Raw genomic sequence first — 14,576 nt, forward strand, 5'->3', positions numbered from 1 at the left:
TATCCGCTTCCATCCAAATGCTGAAGAGGAATCTAACGACATGCAAGTGTCAACAAAGGAAACTGTTTATATCCACCACAGAGCTTCCTAGTCAAGGATAAATGTATTAACCTACCTACTGCATTGCAACACACACACACACACACACACACACACACACACACACACACACACACACACACACACACACACACACACACACACACACACACACACACACACACACACACACACACACACACACACACAGGGTTCCTAAAGGCTGTCCAAACCTTTTGACCGGAGTTGATTATAGCTGATACCCTCATTAAGCCACCAGAGCCTCACTGACTCAACTGTTCCCTGGGCTGTGGCTTAATCACCTAGCTGGCCACCCCCAAACCCCAGCAGAATGATTCACACCGCCACGGGGGGAACACACACTTTGGAATAAAGTTTACAACCCATTCGAAAGAGTTTAAAGAAGCAATCGCAATCGGTGTAGGTATAAATCTTTGTCCACACCGGAACATTTACTAAGGACATAGGACCACTGTACAGCTTGGAAAGCCCTCTGGGAATTCATAGCACTGGTGCTGTCGAGAGGATTTTTCTAGTGCCTAACCAGCACAGGTACTTACCGGCTGTCTGCTGCAGCGATTGCCTGCTTTCTATTTTAGTAAGCACTGTTTAGTCATCTAACTTTAGTGACTAACATTGGAATCAGATACTGCTTCTGACAGAGCAGGTGTGCGAGCATCCCTCTGCTTTTTTCGGGAGGCAGACAGGTAGGCTTTGGACATGGGGGATGGAGAACCTCTGAGCTGGGAGTTGAACCCCCTAGCCACCCCACTAACCTCCACCAACCCAGTACTGCGGCAGTCCGACTGGTGGTGGAGGGAACTCTGACTGGCTGTCGCCAAGGGTGTGTGCTGCACGCTCAATAAGCCATTAAACCCGTAGCGCAAATCCCACTGAAGGAGGAAAACAGGGCGAGATTCATCTTTTAAAACATAATACTATTTGAAGTGAGTGTCTCAAGATGGAGGGACCCGTGTCTCTTGAGTTGTCCGAGTGGCACATCAAGTATGGAATATCAAAACAGACAGAGGGCAAGCCAGTCGTCTACCTTTCACTTGACAAACACGGTGTTATGACTTCAAAGTTTGACAGATTTGTCTCAGACAATAAAACAGGAAACACCAAGTATGATGACTAAAAGATCCTGGGATTGCAGTTTGAAGAGTACATCAAAGTTATATAATTCACAGAATTCCATACTGCCATGAAAAGCTATTGGCTTTAGTTGGTTTTATAGCTTCATAAAAAGGGAATCCATACGATTTCAGCTTATTGGAGACTAACATTTGCCCGACTGAATTAATGCAAGAAATAGCAGTTTGTTTAGCTTGCGTTTTACCACAATAGTACAGTATAGTAAGTAGAATAATACAGAGGCACTATCAGACTCATAGGTGACCTATACATTTCTATTATCTAAGTATTTAATAGCAATTCAATAATTGTTACTATTTTTAGAGTAAATACAAACGCATTATTGCCATTTGTGACTTTTCACACATTGTACAAAGACAAACTGCCTCTCTCAATTATAAAAGGTCAATTATGCCAAAAGCAGTTTCCTTAGCATTGCACTTTTTTTAACATGAACTGCCTACCTTGTAGTTTCTAGGCGGTCAGCTTTTCTTGCTCCTTGATGTAATAAAATAAAGAGACGGCGGTAAATGGCATAGTGGGTATTGAGATTCATGAGTCAAAGACCATGAGATATTACCATCTAGCCCACAGAGACGAAGAAAGACTTGAAATTATGCTGTTGTGGTACAATAGGATCAAAGATTAAGTAGAAATTTAATCAAAATCAATTAAATAACCATCTGAACACAGCTGATAGCATGTTCATCGCTTTGCTTCTGCTCATCGCCGAGGGGATTATTCTGTAAACAGTGGGGGGCTGTGCATGCATCTCAACCCTGATAAACATGGATGTTTGTGTGTGTGTATGTATGTGCACGTATGTGTATGTGCAGCATGTGTATGTGCTGCACTTGTAAGTGTATGTGCATGTGTGTGTGTTGGTGTGTTTGTTTGTGTCGTGTGCTCTGTGTGTGGGCTCTGTGTGTGGGCTCTGTGTTCCTGTGTGTGTGTGTTTGTTTGTTCCTGGGTTTGGGTTTGTGTGTTCCTCTGTGTGTGTGTGTGTGTGTGTGTGTGTTCCTGTCTGTGTGTGTGTGTTCCTGCATGTGTGTGTGTGTGTGTGTTTTCCTGCGTGCTTGTCTGTGTGTGTTCCTAGGTGCTTGTCTGTGTGTGTGTGTTTTCCTACGTGTTTGTGTTTGTGTGTGTTTGTGTTCCTGCGTGTGTGTGTTTGCTGGATTTCCTGTGTGTGTGTTCCTGCGTGTTTGTGTTTGTTTCTGTACGTGTGTTCCTGTGTGTGTGTGTGTGTGTGGGGGGGGGGGGGATTTGACAGAGTAAGTGGCCCTGCTGCATGATTCCGTCTCGGGGGTCATTTGGGGCGCTGATCCAGAGGCTGCCTCTCATTGACCCAGAAACGCCCGATGCAGGCGCACACAGGCAATCAGCGAAACCAAACTTGGGCAGGCGCCATCATTTATGAATACTGGCCGACCTGCTGCTCACATGGGTTAAATTACACAGGCTGGGACGGAGAGAGAGAGAGAGAGAGAGAGAGAGAGAGAGAGAGAGAGAGAGAGAGAGAGAGAGAGAGAGAGAGAGAGAGAGAGAGAGAGAGAGAGAGAGCGAGCAAGGATAGGGAGCTATTGAGAAGGAGAACCAGAGGGGAGAGGGAGGGAGTATGTAAGTTGACAGAGGCGTGGATGGAGCACAGGAGGGTCATCGGTATGGTGGGTCTATCTAGCGAGTGACAGCTCGCTGAGACAACATGTGGAGGGGGTGTGGAGGGTCACGCGCCACCCCCCCCACTCCTACACACCACCCAACCCCTACCCCCAACCCCAACAGATGAAAAGTCAGAGGGCTCTGGTTGAAGGGGTGATGAAGCTGCTCGGGGGGGGGAGGGGGGGGGGGGCGATGGATGCAGCGGGAGGGGGGAGGGGGAGGGGTTGTGTGGGGGGGGGGGGGAATGAATGCAGTGGGAGGGGGTTGGGGTTGTGCAGGTGAACCATAATGGAGGAGAGAGGTGAAATTGGGGGAGGGGAGAGGATAGGAGAAGAAAGAGAATAAGAAAGCCATGGTTGGTCTTTTTGTCGGTGGGGGGGGGGGGGGGGGGTCCATAATAGACCCCGGAGCAGCCAAGATGCACTCGGCCCTGACTTGGGGCGCAGGCAGAGAGCTGAGTCTGTGCTCGGTCTGATGTTTGTGTGCCTAATAGGACCCCATTACCGCCCCTCTGCATCGGGACAGAACGCAGCGAGGGCGTCCCTGTCAGTGATTCATGGACTCGTGAGCAAATCCCCCCGAATGGAGCATTCCTTCAGTCTGACAGTCTGTCGAAGTAGGGGGGGAGGTGTGTGTGTGTGTGTGTGTGTGTGTGTGTGTGTGTGTGTGTGTGTGTGTGTGTGTGTGTGTGTGTGTGTGTGTGTGTGTGTGTGTGTGTGTGTGTGTGTGTGTGTGTGTGTGTGGGGTAAATAGACATAGCACTTAGACGAGATGCTTGTTTTGATTCTGTCAACCGGACAACGGTTATCGCACAGCAGAGGAAAATCCCGAAGTCTTTGTCTGCATTTACCGAAACGACCGCGGCGGCTTGCAGGTGTGAGACTCAGCCTCCCGTTGTGTGAGTGTCCCTGAAAGGTGTCTCTGCTGAGTGCCCGGGAGTACTGCCACTGCCAGTCTGAAGGCTAGCGCACCGTCGATAAGGAACCCTTTGATTGATCGAGGTCCACAGTAACGCTTCAAACTACCAAAATAAGCATCCGGCATCTTATAACAAAGTAATGCTCTGTACTGTATATTGGTATACAGAAGAGGATTAGGGACACTTGGACATTTATTTTTTTTGTTTAATCTCAGAGGTTTGACGTTAAAGTCAGAATTCTGACATTAAAGTTAGAATTCTGAGAGTTCTGAGGGAGCCTTCAAGCTGTCTTGTTATTCTAAACAGGAGGTGAATTAGTGGCCCATTTCGCCTCTATTTTGATTGTATTTCCGTCTGAAATAGGGCTCTGATCTCCCGGAGAGATGACTTCTCCATCCATCTGTCTCATCAGCTGTTAAATGCAATGTGTGTTCTGTGGGAGTTCAATATTCACAGGAAGTCCATTAAAGCAACATAGCGTTGTACACATAACGCTATATATACAAAGCCTTGAGACACGCATTTCCTCTGTATCGCTGCAGGAAGCATGTTCTTTCCTTATATGGGCGCTCTGGCACACTCCATCTGACCTCATGAAAGAACTAGCTTCTTCATTAATAAGTGATTGAGTGAATGGAGGTTGGTTGTCAACACAAGAGAGAGACGCCTGCAAGTCAGTGGCCATGCCAAGACACAAACCCCGACCACCACCGACCCCCCCCCCCCCCATCACCACCCCGAGCACCATCACCTCGCCCACCACCACCACCCCGAATACCACCACCACCCCCCACCATCACCCCCACCTCCACCGAAATATAAAGATTAAGAAAAGAAAGGTTGTACCGCACGTTAAAAGTGCCGGTGGGGTCCAGGGGCTAAGTCTTTAAGTCCTCCCGGTGCGGGACAACATCCATGGACAGGAGCTATAATTGACAGAACCCCCCCCCCCCCCAAAACCCTACCCCCGCCCGTCACTGCAGTGAAAACACAATTGCAAACAATAGCCGTGGGCAGAGACAATGTCAGGATCAGATACGACACGTCCTTGGGCCGAGTTGTATTGCAAACGAGCGAGCGAGCGAGCGAGAGAGAGCGAGAGCGAGAGCGAGAGCGAGAGCGAGAGCGAGAGCGAGAGCGAGAGCGAGAGAGAGAGAGAGGAAGGGAGGCTGGCCTGTAGTTCTTGACACTGCAGTAGGATGCTTTCGATGAGGTAGCAGGTTGAGTAAACTTGACCCTGCTAGTATAGCAAATGGGAAATGGTAAATTGGACTGCATTTATGTAGCGCTTTTCTAACCAGTGGCCACTCACAATCTATTTTTGACTGCAGCCTTGGATAAAGATACAAATGAATGGAGCATGACAGAGAGAGAGAGAGAGAGAGAGAGAGAGAGAGAGAGAGAGAGAGAGAGAGAGAGAGAGAGAGAGAGAGAGAGAGAGAGAGAGACAGAGAGACAGAGAGACAGAGAGAGAGACAGAGAGACAGAGAGACAGAGACAGAGACAGAGAGAGAGAGAGAAAGAAAGAGAGAGAGACAATAAAGAAGTAGTAACAGAGACGGACATTGATAGAGAAATAAATGTAAACAGGATCAACGCTTTGACATTTTGATCGTCAGACCGGTCGTAAGCCTCTCTCAGGTGTAGAACTCATTTGTTACGGGTCATAACACCGCCCCCCCACCGGGTGGGAGCTGCCCCGGTGATGCAGGTGCTCTGTCATTACCATCGTCGTCTCACCTATTAAAAAGGTGTGCGTAGAGCAAGTGGTAAATCAAGGAATGGGACTCGGAATGGGATGCCATGCATGGTATCCTTTATAGCCTGACCTATCCTATACAGTCAAGCGATGCATGGATAGCTTTATGGTAAAGACCATAAACAGGTCCATTCACTCAGCTGCAGCCAGGTGCAGAGATATGCACCGTGGTTGAATGACTTGAGGTTGAACAGTCTATAATTATTTTGGTTGTGAATTCAGAAAAGGTGCCTGTTGGACGTGGGTCAAAAGAGCAGCTTTCAGGTAGAGGCTGATAAACTTGTGTATTACTATAAATAATTGCCTGCGTTTATTTCCTCTTTAAAGTTTGGACCTCGCCAGGAGAAAGATGTGGAGGAGTTCAGAGGTTTGATTCGCTGCTCACAGATGTGCGATGTGAGCGCGAGCGTTGGCCATGAAAGAAGAATTCCTCTCTGCCTTTTCAGCAGCAGTCAGCAGCACTCACACAGACCCATTATAAATCCCCATAATGAGGCATAAATCAGCATTAATCAGCATATGGGTTAGGGGTGCACATAGAGAAAAATAATGGCACATAACATATATAATCCATTATCCACTTCCAAACAGTAGTGGCCATCACAACCCTCTCTCTCTCTCTCTCTCTCTCTCTCTCTCTCTCTCTCTCTCTCTCTCTCTCTCTCTCTCTCTCTCTCTCTCTCTCTCTCTCTCTCTCTCTCTCTCTCTCTCTCTCTCTCTCTCTCTCTCTCTCTCTCTCTCTCTCTCTCTCTCTCTCTCTCTCTCTCTCTCTCTCTCTCTCTCTCTCTCTCTCTCTCGACCGGGGCGGAGGTGAGGAGTCTGGGAAGTCAATAGAACAGCAGTTAAGACACGCCCTGGGTGTGTGGGAGGGCTGGCTGGCTGCATCAAGCCCTTTCTTATGGAGAACCGTATTCAGGTAACACACTGCTCTTGTCTCCCAACGCAGACTGAAGAATAACATGATGAAGTGATCGAAATAGGACATGATGCTATCTTCTCTTCTTTAGTTGGTCTTCTGTATTCACTTTACCGTTAAAATGTGGTGGTTCCCCGGGAAGCAAATACCGCCATCTAGGTTCCGGCAGGTGATTCAGGCACTGACGTGTGCGTCTATTATACTCTAATCTATTGGAACAATATGTCACATTTCCATACGCTTTCCCCGCTTTTTGTCTCCCCCCCCCCCCCCTCCACCGCGGTTTTCTGTCTGCACAACAGCAGCCATCTGCTATTTGTCCACCTCCCTTCCCTCGCTGCCTCGCTCACTCTGGGCCGAGCTCAGGGGGACAGGTGGAGACAGTGTATACCTTAGTGAGGGTGGACCCATTTATGTTGCTGCCTGCTTGGACTGCACAGCAGAATACACACGCACGCAGCCAAGCATTCATGCACACGCGCACGCACGCTCAGACGCACACACACACACACAAACACACACATGCGCAAATGCATAGACATTCACATAGAAACGCACACACACACACAGACACACGCACACACACACATAAATGTACACACACACACACAAGCGCGGAGCCCCACTAGTGATCGGCCCACCAAGGCATCTCCGAACAACACTCTCAATCTGCCACTAAGAATAATCAGGCTTCCGATGCAACTCACACACACACACACACACACACACACACACACACACACACACACACACACACACACCCTTCTGAGGGCTGGGCTTTATCTGGGCAGCCAGCCTGTGCAGACGAGCCGGAGCAGTAGGGGGACTGTTTGTACGATCAAGTAGGGTGGGGGTGGGTGGTGAAGAATGGTTGGATGCTAATGCTGCGGTGCCCAGCTGTTACACACATTTTATCCTCATCTTTCTCTTGGAGTTGGAGACCCTGAGAACGTAGTCATTGGGTTCACCGTGTACGGTTCTCCTAAGCACATAATCTCTCTTCCCCCCCCCCCCCCCTCTCTGTGTAACTTTTATTTCTCTGGAGCCCTTACATTCCTCCTATGGAGTTTCACCAACTCAACTCCACGTCTTTCAAGAGTTATTTTCCACTCAGACGCTCCTATAGGGTCCAGTTTGTTCCTGAATTCTGGACGATAAGAACCCCTAAGAGATAAACCGTTATTCTACTTAATTGTATTTTTTATGCGTTCAAATGGGGATTCATTTTATTTTCCTTGATATAAAAAGATGTTATAGAGTTAGATTAAAAAAGAAGACAGCTCATCTCATGGTTACAGTGTAAAACCCCATAATTCCTCTCAATTAGATTCCCTAAATGGAAAGGGACGCATGCAGATAATAATCACAGACGGTTTATGTATTAGGAGAGCAAGGCATGCCTGAGGCTTAATAAAAAGTATCTTCATACAGAGTAAGTCGACAATCTTTATATCGTCCTACGTTCTGCTCTGTGGGAATACTACAAAGTAGGAATGAACAAAATCCCGTTGTTTTATTGTCTCTAGCAAAATGGCACTGACCTTTAGAATGTGTTGTATTAAAAACTATTCCGTTAGCATACGATTGCTGTGTTTATTATTCCGATAGCATACGATTGCTGTGTTTATTGAATGTGAACGTGTGCGTCCATTAAAAGCCAACAATTACGTTGAAACATCTAAATGGTTTAAATTATTCCCAGGCCAGTACTTTAAAACATGAGTGCTTTTCCTTTTGGTTGGTCGAGGTCTGGGATCAATATGTTTCTGAAACACGAGCTGAATCAGAATAGAGAGGGAAAATGGCCCTTTGCTCATACATTTAAATAAGGTTTGAAATGGTGTTTGTGTCAAGGCTGCACAGCGGGGAATGAGAAAATATTAATAAGAACAATGCTACGTAAGAACCAATAACCATTAAAACCGTTGGAAAATGAACTGACATTCAATCCCATTCCAATAATATCCTACAATCAATTAACAATTTACAAAACGACTTTCTGTGCTCCAAAAAGACAATAGATAGAGATCTAGAAATGATCATATAAATCCAGTGGTAGGAGCGGAGAGTTCCAAAGTGTCTGCCTTTCTACTCCAGATAGTCACTCCAACATCCATTTGTGTTTGTGTGTGTGTGTGTGTGTTCACGTGTATATGTGCGTGCGTGTACGTGTTGTGTTTATTTGTACAGCCGTTCATCATAATTAAAATCTCACCGCAGAGTGAAACAACCCCACTGTGCAGTGTACGTGTGTGTGTGTGTGTGTGTGTGTGTGTGTGTGTGTGTGTGTGTGTGTGTGTGTGTGTGTGTGTTGATGTGCGTGTGTGTCTTATCGACATGCAGGTGTCTTTGTCAGAGCAAGCTCCCACACTGGTACTAGTCGGGATCTTTATTTAAATCACAGAGAAGAGACGTGAGCAGCAGTTATGTCCATATGTTGGCCTAGAGCACCACCCTCCCTCTAATGATATCATCGGAGAATAGATACAAGCATCAGGCACCTTGTTGGGTTGAGGGGGGTAGGAGACAAACACACTCACACACACACGCGCATATAGAGCTGCTGAGATGCTGCCATATTGTTAAACAACAAATTACTTCTTACCATGAAAAGGCTTGGAGAAGCATTGGCTGTTTTGTGTGTGTGTGTGTGTGTGTGTGTGTGTGTGTGTGTGTGTGTGTGTGTGTGTGTGTGTGTGTGTGTGTGTGTGTGTGTGTGTGTGTGTGTGGGGGGCTCCTTCAGAATGAGTATATTATCTGAGCATCACCTTAAAACACGATAGTACTGACTATAATGAAGACGAATATTGCTGTGCTGGAAAATAATTATTTTGCAGCAGTTCCGAGGGAGAGTCTGCAGGCAGGGGGGGTTGCAGTTTGGAGGGCTTTCCTCTTGCATAGAAATGATCAGAACGATGCTGAAGTGACTATGGTCCCATGTGCAGAAATCACATTTCCAGCAGATAATACAGCGGAGCTTCTGTTGTGTTTTGATTCTTTGGAACACACACACAAAAGCATGCACATACTCACACACATACACATTCACTCATACTTGCACACACACCAAACACACACACACACACACACACACACACACACACACACACGATCTCCCACACTCACACATGCACAGTCACTAATACATGCTCACACACACATCAAAAATATATGGAGAAATAACACAAATCATTCTATTTCCGTTCAGTAGACAACCGCAATCATCACGCCACTGATTTTTCACCTGTCAGCTCCCCTCTCACACATGTGCGTTGATGCTCTGTGCATCACACACACATACACACACACACACACAAAACGGGGAATGCATTAAAAAAAAATGCATTTGTGTGGAGACCATGAGTAATGCCTGTCAAAAAACTATTCTGTCGACAGTTGTGACAGGGTATATTTAATGGCATAATACCATTTTTGCATATTATTTATTCTCACTTTACCAAATTAGAGTAAGGAGAATTGATGCCTATCATCACTAGTAACTTGTTGTGGTAAATGAATCTGGTGTTCAGAACCAGAATAGGCTTATAGTGTGATATTCAAGAAGGTAATTTCGATTACTCCAAACGTTCTACTGACTCGCATTCCGCTTTGGTCCTCGACACATTTCGATAGAGCAACTTGCACGGAGACAGGAGAAACCACACCTTCAAAACAACATTTAATGAACAAACAGCTGCGCTTTCTTTCAATTAAAACAAAAGGCTTGTTCCTGCTCAGACAGAGGCACCTCACAACCAGAGCAAAGGGAATTCAGCGGAAACAAGGGAGAGAATATCTGCTGAACTTCTAGTTGTAGTTAGATTTACAGACTATTACTCAAAAACCAGTCGATATCGGCTTGCTCCAGGGAAAAGCTTTCGATTTGTTTGGGAGAATGTTTTGGAGATGACTATTCTCAGTAAATTCCAAAGAAACACACAATTAATCCATTTTGCATAAAACAACGCCCAAGGGAAAGAGCCTAGGAAAACAGAATGTGCCATGGCACACTGCAGACAGAATTTCGTCATATTGTTTTATTAATAAGTGAAAGACAAACTAAGAGAAAAGAGACAAGATGGAGGGACGTGAGGGGTGGAAGTATAGAAGGACAGAAACGGGGAGGTAAAAAGAGAAATGGCAAGGAGAAAACAGAAAAAGCTTGCTTTTAAGCTGCTTTCAGACATGCCTGCAAGTCTGCAATACCTAATGGGAGTAGATGTTACTATACGTCATGGGAGAAGCTTTGTGTTGTAAGTGACTGTGATATGTAACAGTTTACGTCAATAATTGTGTTTCCTTTCAGCACCCTTTGCATAAAGACATCTTCTACACTCAAGAAAACCTCCCTAGCTGTTCATTTAACATAGCTTGAAGAATCCTTTCTCTCCTGAGACTGGATTCTCCTCTTCATGGCATGGTGCCCTTATCTGAGTGTTGTCTCCATAAAAGCCACTGTTGACTGGTTTTATATTGGGATGTCATGATGGCTGAGCACCTGTCATCCTGGCTTGTAGCTGTCCAAGTTGTGCTGTACCAAACATAGAACGTGGGTCATTCTATGTTGGCACAATCTGGGTGTGTCTGTGTTTAAAATAAACGGCCCGCCATGGCATCTAACGGTTGTCCTGTTCCCTCTCAAACAACACACCACAAACAAACTGAAGTCCGAAACAAAAAAAGCATTAAATCATTCAAATGTGCATCATAGCACGTGTGAGGTGCATCAGGTGCAGCATAACTACAATGAAGCAAGACCCTGATCAGCACTTTCCTCAGGTATTGCTGACGGGACACAGGCCTGTTGTCCTGATCCACGTGGCTGAGTGGTACTGTCAAAGTAATCAGAGGAGTATAGATATCAATTACCATTAGAATAGATGTCGAATAAATTCTAACGCTGCAATATCCTCCCACAACGATTACAGTGTCAGTAAATAGTTTAATTCTGGGGTCTGATAATAAAAAATGAATTTGAATGGATTCCTAACACACTTGCTTCAATTGTTATTCGAGGGCATGAAGGGTATTTAAATAAAGTCTTTGAGGGTATGCTATGCTGTGGATCAAGGTTGTTCAAGAAAGGCAGCATGCCTAATGTGTTTAACCGTGTTTCAATTCAATCTGCGAACAATCCTTTAGTTTAACAAAAACACTAGATCTGAATACGGTAAAGTCTTTATTATTATAATCTATATTTTACTACAATATTACTACAACCATCCCTTAACCATTTCTAATGCTTCACGGGAATAAGAGCCAGAGAAGTTCACCCTAGTGGCAAACTTTCTAAACCTACAACGAAACAGCCCTGAATCCACAGGATTTAAATCCCTTTCTGTAATGTATTTGAATTGGGATGACAAGGATTTGTGTTGGATGGCTAGATAGAAGAAAGCTTGGTCCCTGAGAAGAGCTAATTAACAACTTTGTCAAACACTCACATGAGTATTCCGTCAGGAAATGCTGGGAAAGTGTATTTTTGTTCCAGCCTTTCTCTACTCCCGAAACAAAGAAAATCTCACAACTCCTGTCTCCCACTGCCATACTTAGTTTGCATTGTTTTTCATAGCTCTGTCTCCAATACCAATAAAAAAGCAATAGAATGTTAGGAAAATGGATAGCAAAATAATCAATAAAAACCCCACTAGTTTATAACCACACAGGAAGTACAATGTGATTGTTTTTTAAATTCAGTCCCGTTATTTTTCCCTCGTTAGACCAAGGATCATATTTGCATTGATCGATTTTAAAGTGTTCTAAAATATCTAATAGTTTCCTGTGCAGAAAGTCAACTCTCGACCACAATTGCATAATCAACACTTTGGAAGTCGAGGGGATCAGTACCGTTACCACGTTGGGGACGCTTTTGTCTTTCCTTAAAGCATACTAGGAGCGGGTGCCTTGTTATCACCTGGGGGAGGGGAGGGAACCGGTTCCTTCAGCACTGTGAGAACATGCCCCATAATGCAGCAAATCCCATCATGTCGCTGCTGAAGCACTGTGCCAAGAAGTCCGCTTATACAGAACTGTTTGACGGAAAGTAAGGAGCAATTGGTGTACTTCTGCATAACTATTTTGGTGACGTCCATCTATCCAGCCAAAAAAAATATATTAGCTAGCAGCTTAATGTGTACACACAGCCATGGATTAACTACTGGCACCGACACACACAGACAGATGCACTAATATGTGAAACCCACACATGTATACACGGCAAGAACTATCTACATTCCATTTTTTTTTTTTAAAGCAGCGTTTGATGTGGAAAGTTTATGCAATAAGTTGTGCTACTGTACCTTCAAAGTCCAATATATAATCCCCTTCAACGAAGAACCTGTCCTGATTCCCAAAGTAAAGCTGTTTACTGTAATTCCAGAACAGCTGACTGTCTGAAGATAAACCATTTTGTCTCACGGCATTTTTTATACATTGAGTCAAAAAAATCCATAGAGGCTAATTATTAGACAAACAAGCAACAGTCTTTAACACTAAATGTCTGTTGCCCACCATTGGGGCTTTTGCGTGGCCCACATCCCTCATCACACCCAAATTCACACTCATGACTTTGCTGAACTAACATTTTTAATTGGTTCCACCGCAAGGGGTAATTACACGGATAGTTCTCTGCATGCTCTTAGTTTGCATTGAATGACAAGCAAAGGGGAGTAGAACAGCTAACAGCTAAATGTAACAATGCATAATATCATGTCTTAGTTGTGTCATTCTGGGCTGCTGGGTTAATGGCCGACGGTGTGTGATGAGGATTTATTGCCTTCATCCATCATTAGTTTACGTCTTGGCACAGACTTGCTTGGCTGCACTAATTGCTTATTATTAATTAATATTGAAGACTATCTTTTTCTCGCTGATAGGCCATTCTCTCTCTCTCCTACCCTCTCTCTTGCTCTCTCTCTCTGCTCTTATACCCTCCATTAGCTTATACCTTGGCCTGCCTATTTATGCCTCTATGTATTCATTTGTACACGGCTCATTGTTGAGCTGAGTTTGAAGATTATGGATGAATTCTGTTTCAAGACGATATCTCTGGTATCGTGCACAGACGTGTTTGATGTTTGCTGGGGAAGATGATTAAGGATGTGTAGTGTTCTCTCCCTATCCCTTTCTTTATTTCTCTCTTAGGCTTTCTCTCAACTGAGCAAAATCCCCTGAGACAGAGAATTCACAAAGAAGTCCAAAAACAGCACTTTTTCACTGACGCATGATGACCACAAGCCAAGATGGTCTCCCATTGTGCTACAAGGCCTTCTGTTGCTGCTATGTCTGGGTTCATGTTGTGGCAACGGATGATCAAACTGGAACATTTGTGCTCATTGTGTGAATGATACTCACAACAATGCTGTTGCGCCTTATTTGAATAACAAAAAGGTCTTTGTAAGTGGATGGTTTTTAATTCATTCTAATAAACATATTGGCCAGGAAAGTGGTTTGCAAAATAAATATAGAGTGCACAATCATCGAGGACTTATTATCACACATGCTAGAGAACTACACATCCTGTATGACTCTAAAAATATCCTAATGAGGCATACGCACGCTGCATAGTGTAGCGTAGAAAAGTGTTGTGAAACTCAGCCAAATGAGCGGCTCACAAGTGTGAACAGTTTGTTGTAGACATATTCCCTTCGACTGAGCGTGTAATGCAAGACCTACAGAATGAACACGTTTATTCATGTTCTATCTGAGCTTTGGAAACGAGGAACCTCATTAGCAGAGCCAGTTAAAAGCACAAAGTCTCAGACCCAGCTCCGGCCACCTTGGCTTAGAGGAATGATCTGGTTCTTAATCACAGCCGCGGTCTCCAAGGAGCACACAAGCTGATAATAAACAGAAGGGGAGGGGAGGGAAGCCCAGAGTTAAGTCTTCCAAATATACAAGGAAATAAACATGGGTGAATATAATTGTCAACACTTTGCCAAAAGACTGAAGCCAATAATAATGTCCCCTCAAGCATGGGGATCCGATGTGCTGCATAGGTGCTACATGGACTGGAGTTTTCAAATTAATAGTATGAAATAATAAAACGACAAAGGGGTCCACAGTAGTCAACAACCGTCATTGCTCAACAGTTTTTGAGATTGAGCCACTGCTCCCCTAATACTAACACA

The sequence above is a fragment of the Gadus morhua genome, chromosome 12, assembly GCF_902167405.1.
Source record: "Gadus morhua chromosome 12, gadMor3.0, whole genome shotgun sequence".
Taxonomy (NCBI): domain Eukaryota; kingdom Metazoa; phylum Chordata; class Actinopteri; order Gadiformes; family Gadidae; genus Gadus; species Gadus morhua.